Source organism: Heterocephalus glaber, unplaced genomic scaffold, assembly GCF_053883595.1.
Source record: "Heterocephalus glaber isolate CG9 unplaced genomic scaffold, H.glaber_assembly_v1.0 deba00001773, whole genome shotgun sequence".
Classification (NCBI taxonomy): Eukaryota; Metazoa; Chordata; class Mammalia; order Rodentia; family Bathyergidae; genus Heterocephalus; species Heterocephalus glaber.
In genome coordinates, this window is record NW_028258463.1 from 3,942,002 (window position 1) to 3,964,003 (window position 22,002).

Here is a 22,002-nt window from a genome sequence, read left to right on the forward strand (position 1 = left end):
TGTGTGTGTTGTACAGGAGTTATAACAGTTAAATAAGATCTGGTTTCAGAATTTTCTTTAATTCACCGAATTTCTGTTCCAAAGGCTCTGCAATATGTCTCCTTTCCAATGTCCTTCTCATTAGTCCATTCTGTTGGGATCATAGAGTTTAGAATTTCTGCTTTGAGCCTTTATCTATCTGCTTTTCTCCCTGCATATTATCTACTCTTTCACTACTAGAGTGACTTGTTATATATACACTGGAAAAAGTGAAAAATAAGTTTTAGATTATATAGATCTCTGAGACAGGTCTACGTAGGGAAAAATATTATTTCATTATGGAGGAAGTATAGCATAGCTGCATTTGAACATCACATCTGTGCCAGGCCCTATGAATTCTGAAATATACATACATATATATATATATATATATATATACACACACACACACACACATATGTATACATATAATTATATTCATTTCCAGAGCAACCTACAACTGCTATTATTTTCATCACTGAAAAGTACTGAGTTTGCAATTTAAAAACAGTTCTAAAGATTTATTTCAACAATATAAATGAACCAATAGTTACTGAGATGTACGCTTAAAATAGTTAAAATGACAAATTTTACACTGTGTTTATTTTAATTAAACATATAAAAATGCTACAGAATTAACTGTTTAAATGGACAGTGTAATTCTATGCATAGAGGGGATATAGATACATAAGAACATGTTGGCCTTAAATATTATGTGTATTAGTTGAAGCAAACCAAATTAACTTAATCTGCTAAATTTAGTCATCCACTGCCTTGTCTAAGCAAATATTCAGAATATTTTAATTAAGCAGATTTAAAACAAAAACACAGTAAATTAATATTAAAGATGAACACTACCATCATGGAATTCACTCAATCAAAGAAAATTCTAGATAATTCTATTAAATATTTATTGTAATGATAAAAAAGTTTTTCACATTGCTTAGAATATTTAGTATATAAGAGGCAAGATTAGAATGTGATCTATAGTTATTCCAAAAATAATTATTGCATTATTATGCATTATTCCAAATAATTATGCATTTTTCCAAAACTAATAATATTTTTTGTTAAATAGAAGCACCTGTTAAACAGTACTTTTCCTAAATTTCCAAGAAAATAAAAATTGGTATTTCCTATGCAGGTTCTGTGAGATCCAGAGGAGTGAGTCATTTGAATCATCAAAGTAATATTAAGTGATTTCATATCATGTAACTAATTTTATCATATCTCATTTCTTAAAACACTGGTATTCACCCATGATAAACATGGCAGAGAAATTATACAAAATATTTGATCATTGTAGGAACTTCCTTCAAATTTGTTACTGAAGCTTTCACTGTAGAGATACTGAATCTGAGAAGGAATACAAAGTCATGTTCCGGCTCTGAGCATATCATCATGACTACCTTGTCCTTTCTGGGTAAGATTTCTTTCTTGGATTTAGGTTGGTATATGAATCCCATCTGTATCATCTACAAGGTATTCATGACTATAATACATGGCATAAATATTGATTATAAATGGATTATAGAGGTGGTTCTATCTTTAATTTTTTACTTCAATGTTTTTAGTTGACAGGCAAAAGTTTAAAACTTTTAGAAGACATTATAATCTATTATTAACATGATATATTGGCGACTATTCTCAAGATGCACCTCTTTATATTCATATTTCAAAGACTATGATTTATTCTAGCTGTTCTCATATGAATGCTTCAAGGCTTAGAAACTGTTGTTCCACATTTTCTCTGCCTGAACATGTCTAATATTTTATCTGCTATCAGTTATTTTCTTATGGAACTATAGATAGCTAGATGTCTAACAGTCTGAATGATGAAGATTAGATTAACCAGAATTATAAATTAAATGTATATTGGATTGGATATTAGGAGCTTACAAGGAAGTCTGAAATTCATATAGAATTAAAATGAAATACAAAAGGAGCTGTAATCTTCTAATAAGAATTAGAGAGGACTAATCCTACATAAAAAAGTTATAAAGTTGATGACCAAAGTATTTTGCCTCTAAGGTGGCAGGTAGTTACTGATCACTTAATAACCATACACTGTTCAACACAGCTCAGGGCTCTCATTTACACAGGCCCAAAAGATTAATACTGACCAATAAGAGATTAGGAGAAGCAACATGTATCCCTATGAGCTGAGCCACAGAAAAGCAAAGTCAATTTATCGTGCCCTGTGTTTTGTCCATAATCTCAAGGAAGCCTAAGTATTTCCGGTGGTACTACCACTGTGACATAGTAGAGTTTGTTTTACATGGGTAACCAAGGGATTTTGAGCAGCAGAGCCCTGTACTGACTCATGTGAACACAGAAAAGCAGGAAGCAACATACACAGTAAAATGTTAATGAGTTTAAGCCACTGGATTTTCCTTGTTGTTATTCCAGTATAGCCTAATTTAGCCTAAGACAAGATGAAGTGGGCAGTTGTAGTGACAGAATCTACAATATACAACCTTGATGTAGTGAGACTAATCCTGGAGGTTGAAAAAGTGGTGACTTACACTATACAGTACCAAAATATATGATAAAGATTTTCTTGTAGTAGCTTACATTGCAGATGATATTCATCCTCTCTGAATGAAATGGGAAGTTAAAAAAACAAATTTCAGTAATGTGGGATTATTCAGAAAGCCATATATGCATGAGATGAACTGGGAGAGGACCTCTTGGTGTGTATGCAAAATGGGAGACTATAGATAGTGCAGAAATCCAGGCTTATAAAAAATTGGGGGAAAAAAACCCAAATGTCTTTGGGCCTCAAACTGTAAAACAATGGGCTAAAACATCTTTAAGAGACTTAGAGAAAAGATCAGATTTAGATGTAGCCTCCTCACCCAGTCCAGGAGTTAGGTACTGCTAAGTGTAAGGAGGATGTGGCTTGAGGACGAGGAGACAAATCTGTACAGTGCTTCTGTTAACTGCATCCTGAAAAGAATATGAGGTGTGATCACTGGTATGCAGAACTACCTGAATAAAATGAATGGAAAGATTACCAAGCTCTTGAAACTGGGAAATGTCACTGTTAAAAAAAAAAAAAAAAAAAAAAAAAAAAAGCATTCTTATGAAGGGAAAGAAGAGATGATGAACAGAATTAAAAGATTTATATCTCTGAAACAGCATTAGCTAAACATTCGCATCATTAGGACCTGTCTTCTTAATTGCTATATTCAGTGGCAGTGAAGTGGACACGTTAAATGCATAATTTTAGGCTATTGGTATTATGCTGATAATATTATTATGGTTGTTAAAGGTCAAGAACCATATAGAATAAGAGCTTCATCTAATTAGTCAAGAGTACATGTCATCAATTTATTACTTGTCATTTAATCTCAAACCTTCTTTAACTATTATTTGGAAGTCTAATAGGATGGCAGAACAGAAAATGAAACTACATTCATGAGTAGTGTTATTTAGGTAAGCTATGTAGGCACTCTGAAACCTTCAAACCTGAGCCCATTAAATATTTATGTCAATCATTCTTAGCTCATCAGGTAGAACCCAAAGGGAGGAGGGATGAGACTGAAGCAAGAAGCAGTGCACAGTTCTAAATGGTACCACAAATAGGAAGCAAGTCCTCAGGTCGTGCTGAGCTCGGCTTACTAACTTACTACATTTTCCCTTTATGTAATTATACAAAATAGATCAAAGAGTTCAAGAGTTAATTGATAAATTAATGCTTAGTAAGCTTTTCTACGTCTTTACCTTGTTTGAATGATATTAACTTAACAACAAAATCCATGGACAATTTAAGCAGTAAGGGAAAAGTGATAGCTTTTTCAAATTAATCTTTGCATTTTTTTCACAGGAATATTATTTTTCCCTCAGTCCCCTTCAAATAAAGGGCAGCTTATCACACTGTTCTTTTATAGTATACTCTGTATCCTGATGCTATCAGTGACACAGAAATCATGATTCCATATAAGGATATATTTTATAACACTGCATCAACAAATGTCCTCCTTAGAAATACTGGCAGATTCTCAAAGCTGGCATGTGCCTCAAAAATCTAATTAGACTGCAAGATTATCAGGTTCTTCATAATGTTAATAGAAACAAGACCCTTTCCATGACTGTGTGAACCTCCATTTTCTTCTCCTTGGAACTCTGAGCTGACACCAGCAGATGAAATACTCTCGAGTTCCCTGAAAGTACAATGGGAGGAAAGACATCTATATCAGAAAAATAAAAGATATCCTATGAGACTGAGCAAAATGATTCAGGTTATACTAACCTCTTAATACAGACAAATCCCTGCTTGTCCCTGAATTGCTGAAACATGACATACCAATTTAATCTGTTTTGATCCCCACCATATTATAGAAACAATAGTAATATTTAACATTGGTTGAAGTTGTTATTTATGATAGTAATCATAGGGATTGGTAACTGTATTATGAAAGATGAGGAAATTGAGGCTTAGAGGTATTAAGTAATTTCTAGAAGGTCACTCAGTCATCAGTGGCAGACCCAGTTCTCTTTGGCTCCAAGTGTTGTACCCGCAAAAACACAGAAGCATGTCTCCTGAGAGCCACACCATTAACTGCTGAACTGCATGCACACTGCACACATTTGTTAAGTGTGTATGCACCTTTTCTCCCCAGGGAAGAGGGTGTATCTTTCACATCAGATTCCTGAAGGGGTACACCAATTTAAAAGTTTACTCAATCCTCGCAACTACTCAAATGCTCAAATGTTTGAAGAAGGCGAATCACTTCATTAGCCTGCTCTGATTATTCATTATGTTTTCTGTTTTCAGCTCTTACGGGCTCTCAACTACATCTACATGTAATTGTCCATCCCCAGTGGGCCACTGCAAGTTTTTATATTTGACAGGTATTTAAATTCTCATTCCCTTTAACTTAATACTGTCCCACAAAATTTGTTCATTTTTTCTCTTTTCTCTTCTCCTCTCTTTATATATTGCTTTCTTATGCTATGAAAAAGTGACCTTTTGAATGAACATTGACATATCATTTTGAAAGGCATATTCAAATTTTGAACTCACTTTTATGAGCCAGTAAAGAAATAATTTGCATTAAAATGCAAAAGCATTTAATTTTAAATTTAATATTGGAATATTCATGTGATTCAAAAATCAAAATACTATATGATATAAATATGTCAAGAAGTATTTTTCTACCATCCCTATCCTGCTCCATGCTCGTACAGGTAATAATTTTGTTAGTTCTAGCTGCAGTTCTATGTACAGTATTAATTCTATTTTCAGTTTTTCTTTGTGTAAATTTGAGGAAAAACAAATACAGAAATTTTTAATTTTCTTTCCATACATACACAAAACTGAACAACTCTAATCTCATTAGAGTTTATCTAATATCATTCTAAGGCCCATGTAATTTTTATTTATATTTCACATGATCCCTCCTGCATTTCTAAGTCAGAGTTTATCTAAACCTTGTCCTATCTTTGACACTTTAACGATTAAAGTTATTAAACATCAAAGCACATACTATTTTTACACTTAATTTTTCTTTTGTTAGTTACTTTCCTTTTTGAATGATATCTAAGTTCTAGGATGAATGAAAAACTGCAGCCCTTTAAATATGTTCCTAAGTGGTCTGAATGGATTATCTTAAGGGATGGGAAACCAGTATTTTAAAAAGCAGAGCTATAAAGCCTTATATGAAGTAGAAAAAAATGATTACCTTAATATGCATCTTTCCCATGTATGTGTCAATATGTGAGAAAAAATGACACGAAAACTTCAGAAATTCTCAATGCTTCCCAGTTAATTTGCATCAAGACTTTGTATGCACAGTAGTTCCTCCAACTTAATTAGAATTCTGAGCAGGAGTGCTTCCCTAAACATAATGTGGTGAGAATGTGCAGTGTCAAGACCAGCAGCAGTCAGGAGATTATTTAGAACCCTCTCATTCGGCTCAACATTTTGAGCTTATGGGATGAGCTGCACATCATTCTCTGTCTATTTCAGATGTTGGTGGGTATCTAGGTAGAAACAATCCCAGGAGAATTTCACTGTATCAATACATTTTCTGGAAAAGCCAAACTCTCAGTAAATATAGTGTCTTACACTAATAAATAATGATTAAAAATAGATGAAAACTATTATTAATGGATAATTTAGCATCATAATATCTGCACTTACCCAGAATACTGTCATAGAAAAATGACACAGAGTTAAAAAAAATCTATCCATTTGCAGTTATTTGTCAAGGATCTCTGACATAAATGTAGCAGGTGAAGGATAAAAGAGTTTTTGTTTGTTTTTAAGCACACTTGTTATTAAAAATCATTGACTCTGTTGATAGTACTATAGTACTCTGATTATTAAAGCTACCCTGGAAAATAGAAATGTTAGAGCTAGAAAAAAGTTTGTGAATGCTAAATTTTCATCTTTATTCAATATGCTAGGGTATTAACTTTAATTTATAAAAACACCTTCCCATAGAAATTGATTTTAAACCCATAGTAAATCCTTCTTGATATTTAGAAAATACATTTCCAAGGATAGATTTCAAATGAGTCATTCACGTCAACGATACCTCTGTAGTCACAGATGAGCTCTCAAGTTAGCATAATCAGGTCTGTGCAAAAGCTCAGTTAAGAAAATTTCTGTTCTAGTAAGTGGAATGTCATTTCTTTGGCCCTTTGTAGAATCTGAATTACATTTAATCCCGCCTTGATCCACTGTGTTATTTACAGATGTCTTTCTCCTCTTTAAGAACGACTTTAAGTGCTGTTTATGCCTTTTCCTGCCTAAAATATGGCTTTCTCATTTCAGCCCACAAGGTGAGAATTTATGTTTCATGTTTTTTCATTGCTATCTCCCCTATAAAGTTTTCAATATCCTCCAACAGGTGTTATTTCTCTTTCTTCTCAACTCCCAAATAATTATGTTTGCATATCTTTTGGGGTTGTTGATATCCTCAAACACGTATCTCTTTTCCCACCTGAGGCTCTAAATTCTTTCAGTGCAAGTACAACCTTGCACAAAGTTTTGTGTTTAGCACAATGATCTGCAGCCCCCATCAGCTTACAAAATGGCTGACAAGATGATTTGAATGTAATGCCAATATTCCTGTGATAAAGAGATGGTGGATGCTTTCTATCTGTGTCATACATATTTTTCTAATAAACATTAATCTTAAAATGAACCACTTGGAATATTTAATAAACATGACTATAATGTACATGAAATAACAAGGCTGAAAAACATTTTAATATGTTTAAAAATAAATACAAATTTCTAACACAAGACAAAGACAGTCATTTGGTCTGACATCTAAATTTTCTGAATGAAGCACTAATGCCTTGTCAATAATACTTGAATAAATACTGATCTACCTCATCACTTTTTGTTACTGAAATTTATTTGGGGTGGCAAAATATAAAGTGATTGTCAAATTACTCTTGGATGTACACGATGGGCACTCAATGTGTGCTGGCTGAGGTGACAGAATTGAAACCACAATGTGAGACCCATTTACTACAGCAGCCACTTGCAGATTCAGATACACAAGAAGAGGAAGCCAAGCCAAATCAGTGATTCCAAAATGATGGATAAATAATAAAAACATGTGATGAATTTCGGTCTCATAGATTTGTGTTGGTAATTTTTTTCTGACATCAAGAAAATTCAAGTACATATTCTTTCCTACTCAGTCATAAGTCATTTTCTTAGCTTTAACTTCCATGGACCTTTTCTTTCCAGAATCCATTTTCCTTGTTTTACTATCATGGCTATCTGATATGAGTTTATGTATTTTTGTTTTATTTTTAAAGAACAGGTTTATTTCTGCTATAATAACTATGCATACTTAAAGAGTCATAAAGTGACAAAATTGGCACCAAAAGGGAAAAAATGCTTCAGATAAACTTTGATTACTGCCTTTCATGTATTGAAAGTAGAAAGTTTTGTGGCTATGTGTGAATTGCTTTAACCTCACCTTTAGGCAGAAACATTTTTGAAAATGTTAGTGATCTAATAACAAGACAACTGACAATAGAAAATAATACCCCTTTTATTAGATTGGGGCAAAGCTTAAAAAGAAATAGTTTAATTATTCTGCACTAAGCATTCCCACATTAAGTAAACCTTGTGTCCAGGAGCTCAATCAATTTTTACTGCAATTGCAGAGTAAGACATGTTGCGTGTATTTTCATAGTTTCAAAAGTGGTCATATTTGTCATCTCTGTTATTCTGATATAACCTTAATTTCTAATAGTATTTCAAACAATGTGTTTTCAGTGAATTAGTTTTGTAGTTGATAAGATTCTGACAATGATCGATGCTTGACACTTCTAATTCATTCATAATTACCTCAGTACTTTGCCTTTGAGAGTAAAGACACAAGGAGAAATGTTCTATTCCTTTGAGGCATGGCATGGTCCTGTACAACAAAAGTCAAATCAATGACAACACAGCTTCAGTAGCAGGACTGAATAAAGTTGAGCTTACCACACTTTATCTTGTATAAATATTAGATCCACAAAAAGGAAGGCATGATACTTTATACAATTATTATGATTTGTATGATTATATAATTGTAATGATGCCCATTAGTTCTTCATGTAGTTCTTTGAAGTATGACAAATTCAGTGTAAAACTGATTTTATCTTGTTGGAGTAGGAATCATTACTCTAGTTTAGTGTTGTACCCCTATTATAGCTCACTTGGTCATATTTTACCTTCCACAGAATATTCAGAATTATCATTATTCTTTTAGATTAAAAACATTGGAATGGTCTTGATTTTAATTTTTATAAATTGAGAAGATGGCTCTATTTCAGATAAACATTTTGCAAGATTTCCCTGAGAGTAATATTTTTGAATCAAGGGAGAAAACAAGTCAAGTGAATAACAAAGGAAGAATTTCCCCAAGAAAGGGAAAGGCTGTGTGGCAGAGACATTTGGAATGTATATGCACAGCAAATATTCCAGTGAGCACAGGGCTCATGGAGCAGCTGTAGATAAGAGTGAAGGGTGTGATAAGGTATTTAGGTTTCATGGTGAATATGACTGGAAACACTTGGGAGAGTTTGAGCATGGAGGTGGCAAGATCTGAGAGATGTTTTAAGCTGATTATTCTGGTTGCTCAGAAGAGAGTAGAGCATAGGGAAGAAAAACAAAAGTAGAAAGATCAGCAAACTATCTACTTCTAGAACTCAAGAAAAGGATGATATATAAGTCACCAACTGCAAGTCATAATCAAGTACATGACAATAAATAGTTAAATCTCAAAATATTGTAGGCTACAGCTAAAAGGAAATGCTAATAGTTTCGATAAGAATGAGAAAGGGAAGGATTTTTGCTGGACAACTAGACAAATGGTAGTATTGTTTTGTTTGGTTTTGGTTTTGGTTTTTGGTACTGGGGATGGAACTCAAGACCTCGTGCTTGAGAGGCAGGCAGTGGCATCACTGAGCTAAATCCCCAGCCCTGGTAGTACTGTTTTCTAAGGTGAAAAATGAGTTTGAAGGATGAATAGCAAAAAATAAAAAGTTCAGTTTGCATGCGCACGTTGTTCTTGACCTAAAGGAATACTGATGCGCAATTCTAACTCCTCCATGATTAATGAGATAAAACTAAATCAACAAATTTATGATACTGAAGTAGAATACCTGGTGCTTAAAGCTATGTGAATGCATGAAATAATCTAAGGAGTAGATGTAGATAGAAAAATATGAAGTCTGAAAACAGGATTTTGTGTGACGTGACACAAGGAGGTCAGGAAAAAGAAAAGAAGACCCTAAGAAGAAGTAGCCATTGTACTTCATAAGGATGGTGCCCCCACGACCTAAACATTCCCCATTGAGCCCTACCCAGCAATACTACTACCCTGAAGAAATACATTTCCTACATGTGAACTCTGGGAACCCTTTAAAACCGTATCAATCAGTAAGGGGCTGCAGAGGAAAGCTGCTCACATCATGCAGCCAGGAAGTAGAGAGCAAGGGGTGGAGTTCAAGAGAGAGATGCTCTTCCAGGTGATGCTATCAGTGACCCACTCTCTCTAACCAGGTCCCACCTACAGCAAGTCAGCTGTTGCTCTTCCATTATTAAATCACCTTTCAAAGCCCTGCCTATGAGGGCATGAGGCTTTGGGGGACATTAAATATAAACTATAATACCTTTCTAGGACAGGTTTAATTACTATATCTAAGTCATGATTTCTTTACCTACAGAATTTGATTATTATACTACTTTCTAAAGTTTTTCTGATAATAAAATAATATAAATGAATGTGAATAGCACAGTATTGAGTGCATGGAAAATGTGCAGTGAAATTTCTACTCCATCTCCAGCCCCAAATTTCACCTTGGGAAAGAAAAATCAGCCAGGGTTTATCAGGGTCAGTTATAATTTATAAAAAGTGAAATTAAGATACATAGATTGTTAGTGCTATGAGGGAGTGTGTATAAGACAGAGAGAAAGGGAGGGGGTGACATACGCAACAGTATGTGTCACTTAGGAAATTTATAGGCTGTAACAAATACTTGTTTGGTAGTAGAAACCATTACTTAGTTGGAATCTTACCTGGAATTTCAAAACTGTCACTTGGGCCTCGTTATAGTTGAATTATGGCCCCTGTGTATCCCCAAAATAGAAGCATTGAAATGTTACCTCTAAATATCTCAGATGTAGCTTGTTTGAAAACAGGATAATTACAGAAATAATTTGTTAGAAATGTGGTCAAACTAGAGGGGGTGAGCCCCGGGTTTAACCCGGTTGACACCATTCCAAGATGGTCATAGGAAGACGGACAACGGAGAATGCCATGTGTCAGAGATTAGAGTGAGGAGGCCGCAAGCCAAAGAACAGAGATTGCTGGCAGGCCACTGGAAGCTGCAAGTAGCGTGGGAGACTCTCAGAAAGGTCGCAGAGGGAGCATGGCCTCTCAGACTTCTTCTAGTCTCTGGACCTGTGAAAGAATATATATCTGTTGTTCTAAACCATCCAGGTTGTGATACTTTGTTATGGCAGTGACTACAAATCTAAAGGTTAGATGCAAATAGTAGAATTCAATAGAAAATAGCTCTGGGCACTCTGCTTTTTGGTGCAGAATCACTCAAAGAGGCATCGTTCCAAACTGTTTAAGGAATTGACCATTGCAAGTGAGAAATGCATGCCGTGTAGAACAGAGCACATAGGATTTCTATTATGCGGAGTGTGAGTTATTGGGTTAGATTTGGGTATTTTTAAATTTACATTTAGAGGGGGGATTTTTTGCTTATCATTCAGTCAAGTAGATGATGTTTCCAAACATTCCTTTATCACCTTTCAAGCCTGGTACTAGTCTACATTATAATTCACTGGATAAACTCAAAATATTTAATTACTGACTCCTCAAAATCAATGGCTTAACTTCATCTTGACCTTTCAAATTCAAAACCTTGAAAACGAGGGCCGGGGATTTAGCTCAGTGGTTCTGCTGCCTGCCCTGAAAGTGCAAGGACCTGAGTTCAATCCCTGGTACTAAAAAAAATCTAATAATAATAAAACACAAAACCTTGAAAATGAAAACAAAAAAAAAAATCATAAATGTGGCAATCACCAAAAGAGCAGTAAATACACTATTTATGAGAGTTAGATATTATCTTACTAAAGATATTATAGTTTACAGAACCACTCTCTTTGCTGATCTTCATTTAACAGAAAACTTACAAAAGATAGGAAAGGTGCACAGTCTTAAATACAAAGTAAATTAATTTTTAAAATGGGACCAACTTCTACATATGCATGTAGTTTGGGTCGGAACATATTAAAGAGAATTTGGAAATCAATATGAAAACATCTTTATAATTGGTTAAAGACATTTCTGTAAATACCCATGGATCACTCTTATACCACTCACATTGATACCAGAATGGATTTTTTTGGTATTCTTCATGGAAGAATGGCCTTCTGATTAGTGCACTTTAGGGAAGGTGTGGTAGTGCCAAAACTGCTGAATTATTAAAGATTTAATATAGTTTCCATATGAGAGGCCCTGCAGGGTTTTCCTAGCAAGATAATTTGGGAAGATAATCAAGCTATGTAGACTGGTAGGTCAGCCAAGAAGGAAATCAGATGTAATATGGGAACCACAGGACTCTGAATTATTTAAGTATGGTTGCTTTATTTACAAATGGACTGAGCAAAATGTCTCATTAGATAAAAAGTAATTTTCCAAGAGAAAGATTAAATATCCACAACATATTATAAGAATAAAGATAACAAATGTCAAACATTCAGCTACAACAAACTGTGAAATTAGTTTTCCTCTGCCTAATGGATAACAAACAATGGCTTTCCATGTTTTTTAGTTATCAATCATGTTCCTCAAGGAACAATTTAATACCACAAAAGATTCGAATGACCATTTTTTACTAGGTTTACTTCAACAGAAAGGCAGAGTTCTGATTTCCATACTTTTAATTCAGTAATAATGTGTGGGCTTTACAAATGTAGATGATACAGTAGGCTTGAGCAGTGTTTTCTAGGGCACTGCAACCCAGACTGTTGTCTGCAGATTCAGGCTACTTGGAAAGTTATTTGTTATCAGAATGGAGGAAGGATAAAAAGCACAAGTTTTCCAGCAATCTGTCATTCTTATGACAGCTAAGCCTGTGGTCAGTGGTCTGTTTTCATTGAGTAAAGTCTAGACCAATTCATGTCTGTTGAACTTGCATGATGAGTTTCATACAGCATGAGTCACATACTAAACATGCATGGTTTGAAAATGAATCTTGAACATGGACAAAAACAGAATTTGTCCTACATCACTCATGCAATGATCTGTGAGAGGGAAGAAAAACAAAACAAAACAAAATCTCTTCCTTTATACTAGATTGCTTGAGAAACACTGGTATATTGAGAATAGCATAAAGTTTGGAGTCAGATCTTTAAATTTAACAACATATTCTTTATCCCATGTGATCTTGAGAATATTGCTTAAGTGAACAAAAGATATACATTGTAATTCTTATCTCAGAGTTTCATTAAAGTCATTGAGAACCTTAAGTGGAACACCTTGACCATAAATAACATGAGTCACTAATGCTTCATATCCAGCTAATTTCAATTCCTGTATTTCCTTTCCCACTGAGGAAGACACTACCATCCTACCCAGGATGGCTACACCTAGTCCATAGGAAAAATGCTACCACAGTAATGGAATCAGTATGATAGAATAGTTACTCTAGACTGAAAGTCTTTGGATATATTTAACATTCAAGTCATCTTTTTATGAGAGTCTAATACATACACTGCCAACAAGGTATTTTTCAGTCCTTTTTTTTCTTTTTATATAGTATATATTTTGTTATTTTATACTAATCCATTCTAATATTACAAAGGCGATTTAGTGGAAGAATCCTTCTTCTGATATTTGAGTCATGTGGACACAAACAGAACTATACATTTTTTAAAAATGTGTGTGGATAACAACAAAAAGACAAGTTAAAACAACCACAAAATAATCGTCCGTTTTTACAGGTGGACACTGAAGTGAACCTAATTCAGTTTTCTTTTTAAAACCCTCCAAAGACAAAAAGCAGCTTAAAATCTAAGATGAATAATAAAAAAAAAAATCAGTTACTGAACTACTGGTCTCCGGCACCGTTTCCTGTTTTCTGTTGCTTTGATGCAGGCTCTTCTTTGTCTGTTTCTTCTCTTGCCCTTTTCACTGGCCCAGCTACACCATTTTCATCACGTTCTGCATCACTATCAAACTTTGTTTTCTTGCCCCGAAACTGTCCTTTTCCTTTAGCAGATCCAGGCTGAGCAGCTTTATTTCCTTTTCCTTTCCCTTTAAATCTGTGACCTTTTGATTTCCATTGTTTAGGGATTCTTGCTGATCTTCTATGATTTTTTTCAAAGCTTCTTTCTCCACCTCTCCTTCCAGAACTTCCCACGTACGTCCCTTCTTTGTTCCTTAATTGTAGGGTACCATTGTTTGCATCTTTGACTTATCCAGTGCTTCGTTGGCTTTTTCTTGAAATAGAATTACTCCCTCTTTTGCTCCTCTGACAAAGTCTATCCATTTTATTTCACCATGATTTGAGAAAAGGACGTGCAAATCTTCTCTACAGGTCTGATCATTTACGTCACCTGAGAACTTCAGCCAGCATCCAATCTTTTCTTCTAGAGATTTCATTTCACCATCTTCTGCTAACTTCTGTTTTTCTTCTGGCTCTTCTTTAGTTCTTAATTGAGCTTCCATTTTATTTTGCTTTATTTCTTCATTTTTTTTTTTTGCAAAATAATCTTCCTTAAAAAGTATTAGCAAGTCTGTGTCTTTATACTTCTGGCCCAGAGTTTCTACAAACTTCTTAGCAAATTCAATGCTATCAAACACAGCAAATACTGATCCCTTAAATGCTTTGTGTAATGTTCTTCTCATCTGGATATTTAGTATTTGACCTTTATCTTCTAGCTATTCTTTGATATCATTAAGGGTTGCATTCCTTGGGAACCCTTTAATATAAACAGATCTGTTTTTTACATCATTTTTATCCTCATCAGTCACTTCAGGGAGGGGTTTGTTTGGAGATCTGATTTTAGTTTTATCTTCACTGATTTCCATGAACTCTGCTTTAGATTTGCTCAGTGCTTCAAGTATTACATTAAAGTCTGTTGTTAGGGGATTGAGCCTGTTGAATTTTATCATTATTTCCAAGGGTACCCAGCCTTCATCCAATTTGATCTGTTCCTTTAAAAATTTGTCCCGTGGCACACTGAAGTCTGCAAAATAATACTCAATTTGATGAGATTTTGGCCTCCAGAGCAGCTAGTTTTTCATTATCACCATTTTCAGCCATTGTGGCTAATCTTTAAGGCCCTGGTCCCGCACGCGCAACACAGGTTCACTAACAACAAGGAAGACCTCCCCACTCCTCAACGCTGCCGGCCTAACTACTTCAATCCTTTAGAACATGTCCCATGAACTCTAATTTTCTTTATAATCAAGCTCTAAGCATTAGGAAAGGCATAGTTTTTCCCCTTGTGCTCCAATCCATTGCTTACTTCATGTGAAAACCTAGATACAATTAAAACTTAGCAGATCTGTTAAAGCCTAAGAGGACTGCTTATATTTTCCACCCTCCTTCAAAGGAACAGCCCCACTGTTCCCATATTTAGCTGCATATTCTTTGCTACTCTTTGCTAGAATTGTGTGGATAAACATTTAAAATGAACTGGGGCCTTCAGAGAGGGTGACAAGCCATCACCATTAAAGCTTGTTTCAGAAGTGCAAGGGAAAGGTCAAGAAATGTGAGATAATTGCGCAAAGCCCGAGATGAGGACAAGAACACAGATAAAATAAAGCTTTGACTGGTATTAAAGTCAAAGTCATCACACAACCTGAGAAACAGCCCTGCAGCCTGCGCCAAGCGGAGGGTCCAACCACTGAGACTCCCAGCCCCAGAACTACAACTGTGTCAAAAGAACCCCAACGTAAAAGTGCAGTGGGTTAGTACAATTTCAAGACATCTGTTTGGGTAAAACTAAAGACTCCAATTACTTATTTTTTCCTCAATAGAAACTGATTTTTAACTAAAAAATTTGTATTGCATTTCCCTGAGTTAACAATGTAAACAGGAAATTCCCTGGAAAAGAAATACAAATGGCCAAAAAATATATGAAGCAAGTTCAATAGGGTTTATAACAAGACATAAAAATTGAAATGGTGATGAAATTCTTCACATTTTAGATTGGCGAAGATTTAAGTGTTTGATAAAAGTATTGTTGCGTGCACACCAGAGAAATTTTCATCTTGTTCGTAAGTGCAATGGACTGAAGGCTTGTGTCTGCAGACTCACATGCTGAAGTACTAAAGCCTCCGTGAGACGGTGGTGGGAGGTGAGGGCTTTCGAAAGTAGTCAGTCATGGGGATGTGCACCCCCACCCTGTGAATGGGATGAACACACTTATACAAGAAAAGAAGACCCCAGAGAACTCTCTTTCCACCATGTGAGGACACCACAGGCAGGAGGCCATCTAGGAACACACGGAATCCGGCAGGACCTTGATCTTGGACTTCCCTACCTCTGGAAGTGTGAGAAATAAATGTTCTTCACACCTACATTATTTTTGTAACAGCATAGAAAGACTAAGTCAATGGGTCTATAAATCGATACAACCATTTCAGCAAACCCTAACCCAAAAGAGCAGTATCTATCAAATTAAAAAATACACATTCCCTTTGATATAGAAACTAAGAATTACTATAAAAATATCCTAAAATAATTTGGAAACTATATATGAAGATGTATATTTTGAGGATGTTATAAATAGAATATTAATGGCATCAATGGTTATGAGAAAAAATTCAACTGCCCATCAAGATAAGAAAAATACAACTTATGTCATGCTCTAAAATATGCTAAAGTAACATGCTGCATTGTATCCCAGTAATGTTATATATGTGTGTGGGGGTGTATATGTGTGTGTGTGTGTGTGCACTTGTGTGAGTGTGTGTGTGTTGTATAGGGGGAGCTCTCTAAATGCACACTATCTAGAAACAGATGGTACACTGGAATTAAGATGATGTGAGGAATATCTGATAAAAGGAATTTTTAAACAAATGGGCACAGTTAGGGAAACAAGAAGTAGCATATATCTCAGTATGTTTTCTCTGGATCCTTCCTTACCTTTAAGCCTGACAGAAAGCAGCAGGTAGCAGTTATCCAAAACTAGAAGTTAAGAGGCTCATAAAGAGTCTGTCTTCAAGAGGTTGTGCGGAAGAGCACTACCGTGTTAGGAAAGGCAACAGGAAAGAACCTAAAAAACAGATCTTAGCCCTCATCATCCTCTCTCCTTCTAATTTCCCTTAGGAGCTTTCATTTGTTCCAATTCAGTTGGAAGCTAGAGGCCGAGGAAGTTATCGAGAGCACTCTTTTGGGGCACAGAAAGGATAGGGAAAGACACAAAGAATATATTCACCATATCATGTATATATAAACACGCACACACATGTGCACATATATTTACACTTTTGAGAAGCACAGAGAGATTTGTGCCTGTCTTTATCACATAGAACACAATACTGACTATGGTTATCTAGTAAAGCAAGATTTGAAATGAATTTAACTATGTTTGCCAGAGTCATGTTTTTCACAATACCAGATATATGGTTTTTAATTTAGAAACAGCAATATATGTATTTTCATTGTAAAAAGAAAAATAAAATGAGATTGCTGGCAGTATACAAGAAAAAGAAAGCAGAAAGAAGACATAATCCAAAGATAGGAACCAGTTTTCTCAACCCCATTTAAGTCTACTTGCCAGGCAGTAGTTCATGTGGTCTCCAGCACTTTGTAGCAAAAGAAACCAAACAAAAGAAAAGCTTAGAGTTAAGAAGTACATTGTGAGAAACCTCCCCAGAGGCAGAAGGGATGAGAATTAAAGACTCAAAAGCTATTTCCACTTAACCACAAGTCATGAGTCAGACTATAGAATACACCAGTACTGTTTTTTCCAAATGAATAGAGATGATTCACTATCAGGATTTATAAAAAGGTTATGAGTCCCAGGACAATATAGGGCTAGACCTCAGGTCAAACATAGAAAAACTGCGTTTATATTAACAATGCTTAATATGAACTGCATTTAATAAAGGCTATCACAAATTTCTGATGCATTTTCCAAGAAAATACCTGTTTGTGTATATAGCAAGGACAGAGGAGAGATGTGAGGTGTTTAAATTTTGATTCAAATATCCACTTTTATAGATGACCTTGAAAACCCATCACGTATCTAGAGTCTAGCATATCCATCAGTATAAGAAGTAATAGGAAGTAATCTCAGCTAGGCAAAGTGAGAACTCTGTAAGAGATAAGGCCATTGTTTTGTTTTCATATGTACTATAAGCAAATTAACCTGTTTGCCCTAATTTAAGGACTATCTCACTACACCTGTGATTTGGCCTTTCAACTCTGATTAGGAATAGAGGATATATGTAAATCTGAATCTCCTTTCTTACTGAGTGATTATGTGTGACCAGCATTAGGGAAATAGACAGCATGGTGCTACAAAGTTTAGGGATTTAAGGCTATCTTGTAAAACATGTAAACTGATACACAAAGGAGAGAGCAGAGTTTATGTGCTGCTTCAACAGTCAGTGAATCCAACAGCCTGGGACTGACTCCTTGTTCTGATACCTTACTAGCTGTATTTACTTAATTTCTCATTCCATCATAGCTCTATCTTCTAAATAGAGCTCTTGACAAGATTCCTAGTGTAAATATGTATCAAGTAGTCAAAACAGTGTCTCAGTAAATACTGTGAATTTTTGTTATTATTAAATATATGTAAAGTGGAACTAATTGTGTTCAAAGGTGTGGCAAAAACAGCATGCATGAGGGACCTGACAAAGTCAGGTAAATAGGACCAAATATATGGAATGGTAAGTGAGGTTAGTTCAGGCAGGACTGTTTAGTTTGGTAAGGTAAAGTCAGGAAGATTGCCGAAAAGACAAGAGGCAAGGTATTAAAAACTCTTTAGAAACAAAGAAATCAGATTTGAATTTGGAAATGACACTTTTCAACAAAGTGCAGAACATGCTGGACCTAAGTAAGGGGATTTGAGGAGCTTTATGAAGAAAAAATTTGTGTGATCACCCACGTGGACTGTGGCCTGGTGCATGAGATGGATATTAGTGAGCACTTCTTCAGACTCTACAAAAATCTATACATTTAACTTCTTGAAGTTTTGGGGGAGGAGCTAATTTTTAAAAATTAAAACCAAAAGTTTACTTTTTGGAGGGGCAGTACTAAGGACTGAAACCAGGGGCACACTACCATTAACTACATTTCCATACCTATTTAAAATTTCAAAAATATTTATCTATCTATCTATCTATTTGCAATACAAGTGACTGAATCCAGGGACTTTACACTGAACTACATCCCAACTCAAATTTATTTTTTATTTTTAGACAAGTCATTAAGTGACCAAGGTAGGCTCCAACTTGTAATCTTCCTGTATCAGCCTTCCAAAGTGCTGAGGAAAATTTTACTCTTAGAATCTTCAAAGTATAACTAAATTTATAGTCCTACCCAGGACATCATTCACAAATTCCATATGGAAGTCGCATAGATCACAAAGACGGACCTAAAGCTCTCCCCACAATCCAGTTTTAAACTTACATATAAATCCTTGATGGGCATAACTATTATCTATTCCTCTATCTCCTTTAATCTATATAGTACCTATGCAATTTCCGTCTTGCCAAACATTTGAAGGTGTGTTCATTTCCTACTGATGCTGTAACACATTAGTACCAACTTAGTGACTTAAAGCAACACAAACATGTTATCTTACAGTTGGGAAGGTCAGAAGTCCCAAAGAGATATAAAGGGTTTAATGAGACTCTAGGGGAAATCTTTTTGTTGTCTTTCCAGTCCCTAGGCCCTGCCCACACTCCTTATCTGCTGGCAATGTAGTTTTGATCTCTTCTTTCATCACCATTTATCTGAATCTGACCTTTAGGTCACACTTAAATGGACTCTTCCTAATTATACAAGGCACACTGGATTAATTCAGGATAATCTTAAGCTATCAAGTTCCTAAACTCAATCAGATCTGCTCAGTCCCTGTTGCAATATAAAGTGTTATGGCATGGATTTCAGGGATTAATTCACGGCCATCTGAGATGGGGAAGGATTACTTTGCTCACCAAAGGAGGATCTGAACTACAGTAGAACTCACCTGAGATTCCAAGAAGTAATCTGCCATTAGTAGTAGAGTAGTATCACATTATAACTTCTCAAAACATATTTGCTAAATAAACGAACAAATTTTGCATGAAATTCTAACATAGCTCTGAATTTGTTCAGTAATTCATGTTTGTATTCTGTGTTTTGTTCCTAAATTCAGGTCTTTCCCTATCCTGACCATCCCTACATCCATACTAGACCTTAAGAACACCCTAACGCCCAGAAAATTTAATCTTCTTTATTTTCTTGTCAGTGTTCCCCAGGGATTGAAATATTTATTTGAATAATTAGATCAGTAGCTATGACCTTCTTCCAAACCTTTTTGAAAGTGAATGCCTGCTTACTTATCTTTCTACATATGTTTCCTTTTCATTTCTTCTCGCACATCTCATGATCAACTAGGACTTCTAATTTTCATCTACTGAAGGACAGCCATGACCAACTGCATGCCTGCACTAGTACCTGACCTATTTCCAACTGAAACACAATTGTGTACAAATTAAAGTCACATCTGTAGAAAGAGTGTGGCTCCAACATGCAGCCCCACATTACTAACCTCTGTGTGCTGGCAGGTTTTAGGGTGACATAAATTTAGTAAATATATGAAGGACATACTGGCCCTAATTCATGGGGACATTAAAGCAATGTTCTTTTTGTTATACTCTGTGGTTACTGTTAGCAGCCTGCAGCTTTACTTCCTACTGGTGTGCCTGGGTTTACCTGGGAATCACTGGAATTAATCCAGTGGGTGAAGCAATTGTTTAGGTGACATTCTCTTTGCACATAGCTGTGGCTATGTGAGGCTCTCCTTACTCTTGTAATACTTTTATTCTTAGATGACTTAGTATCTACTATAAGTTAGAGAAACACAATGTAGACATATCTACACACCATATGTATTATTTATCCAGAATTCATCATTATTATGTATTAGAGTCATTGCTATTAACTATTTTTGTTGCCCTTAGTGGACTCAAACCTTGTAATACTAATTTATGTACCTGGTTTAATCAAAATTTAATCACGATTTTTCATGGATGTTTATCATCAGCTTTGGAAGGCTTATGATTGCTGTTTTTTAATTACGGTTCCTTTAAACATGCTCCATTTGAGACTATGAAATGCTTTCACTGTCCCTTGCCTGGGCAACTTTTGTTATCAAAACATTTCTCTAGAGTAAGCATTCTGAATTACTTTCCACTGTGCTCAGTGATCAAGAGCCTTTTAAGTAGAACAGCTGGCATAATCATTCTAGCCAAAAGCACATATCTGGGTAACAGGTGACCCTCAAACAGCTGCAAGTCAAAGAGCGCCACATGCAGGAAAAGACAGTCCCATGCAGCTTTTCATATCATCAAGTAAAAACTGTTCTGTATTAATGTGACCTGCATTTCCTCAGGCCTCCTCAGATCCTAAATGATAATGTGGCCACTGAGAGATGAATTTTGACTTCATCTGCCTATGAACATCATTTCCTTCTGTGGCCTCTCTTCTCTCTTTCATCCAGTCATTATTGGTTGTCACTTGGGGGTCATGTTTGCAAGTACCTTTTTAACAACTCTGACCAAGCTTCACATGGCAGCAGCAGGGAGATCTTTAGATTCTGTCAAGCTTTCCCTGGCTAATGTCTATGGCCATAAACTCTTCCAGGAGGTGTTTTAATTCCCCATAGGGCACTGGTGACCTTGCTAGGTATCTGCAAAACACTTTTCATCTGGGGACTGCTGGTTCCCTAGAACTGCCATAATAAAGCATCACAACTCAATTGCCCTTTTAAAAAATGCATTCCCTTATAGTGTGGAGGCTCAAAGTATGAAATCAGGTTGTCAGGGTGGTGCTTTTCTCTGAGGACCTTCCTAACTTTTCATAGTTGCTGGAGATTTCTGGCATCCTTGGCTTTGCAGATGTATCATTCCAAACTGTTTCCACTGTCACATGGTATTCTACTGCGTTTATGCATCTGTGCCCAGATCTCCTTTTTATAAGGATGACTGTCACTGGATTAGATACCATTCTAATCTGACTCATTTTAAATTGACAATATTTATATAGACTGTTTCCAAATAAGGTCACATTTACAAGCACTGTGGATTAGAACTTGTACAGATGCAAGGGGCAGGCAGACATTTCAATCCAGTACAGAGACCATGCAGTCTTAAGTGAGTATTTCTTGAGGGCCCCTCTCCTCCTATCCCCTGGCATTTCATCCCCTCTGCCATATTCTTAGGAAGTAGCACAACCTTTCAGATTCCAGGGCTGCATGAGATTAATGGCAAAAGGACA

At 35.6% G+C, this 22,002-nt stretch overlaps 1 pseudogene; it reads right to left on the reverse strand.

The window, feature by feature from the left end:
• Positions 1-13,495: 13,495 nt before the first annotated feature.
• Positions 13,496-14,997, reverse strand: LOC101698307 (lupus La protein pseudogene; annotated as a pseudogene).
• Between the last annotated feature and the right edge of the window lie 7,005 nt (positions 14,998-22,002).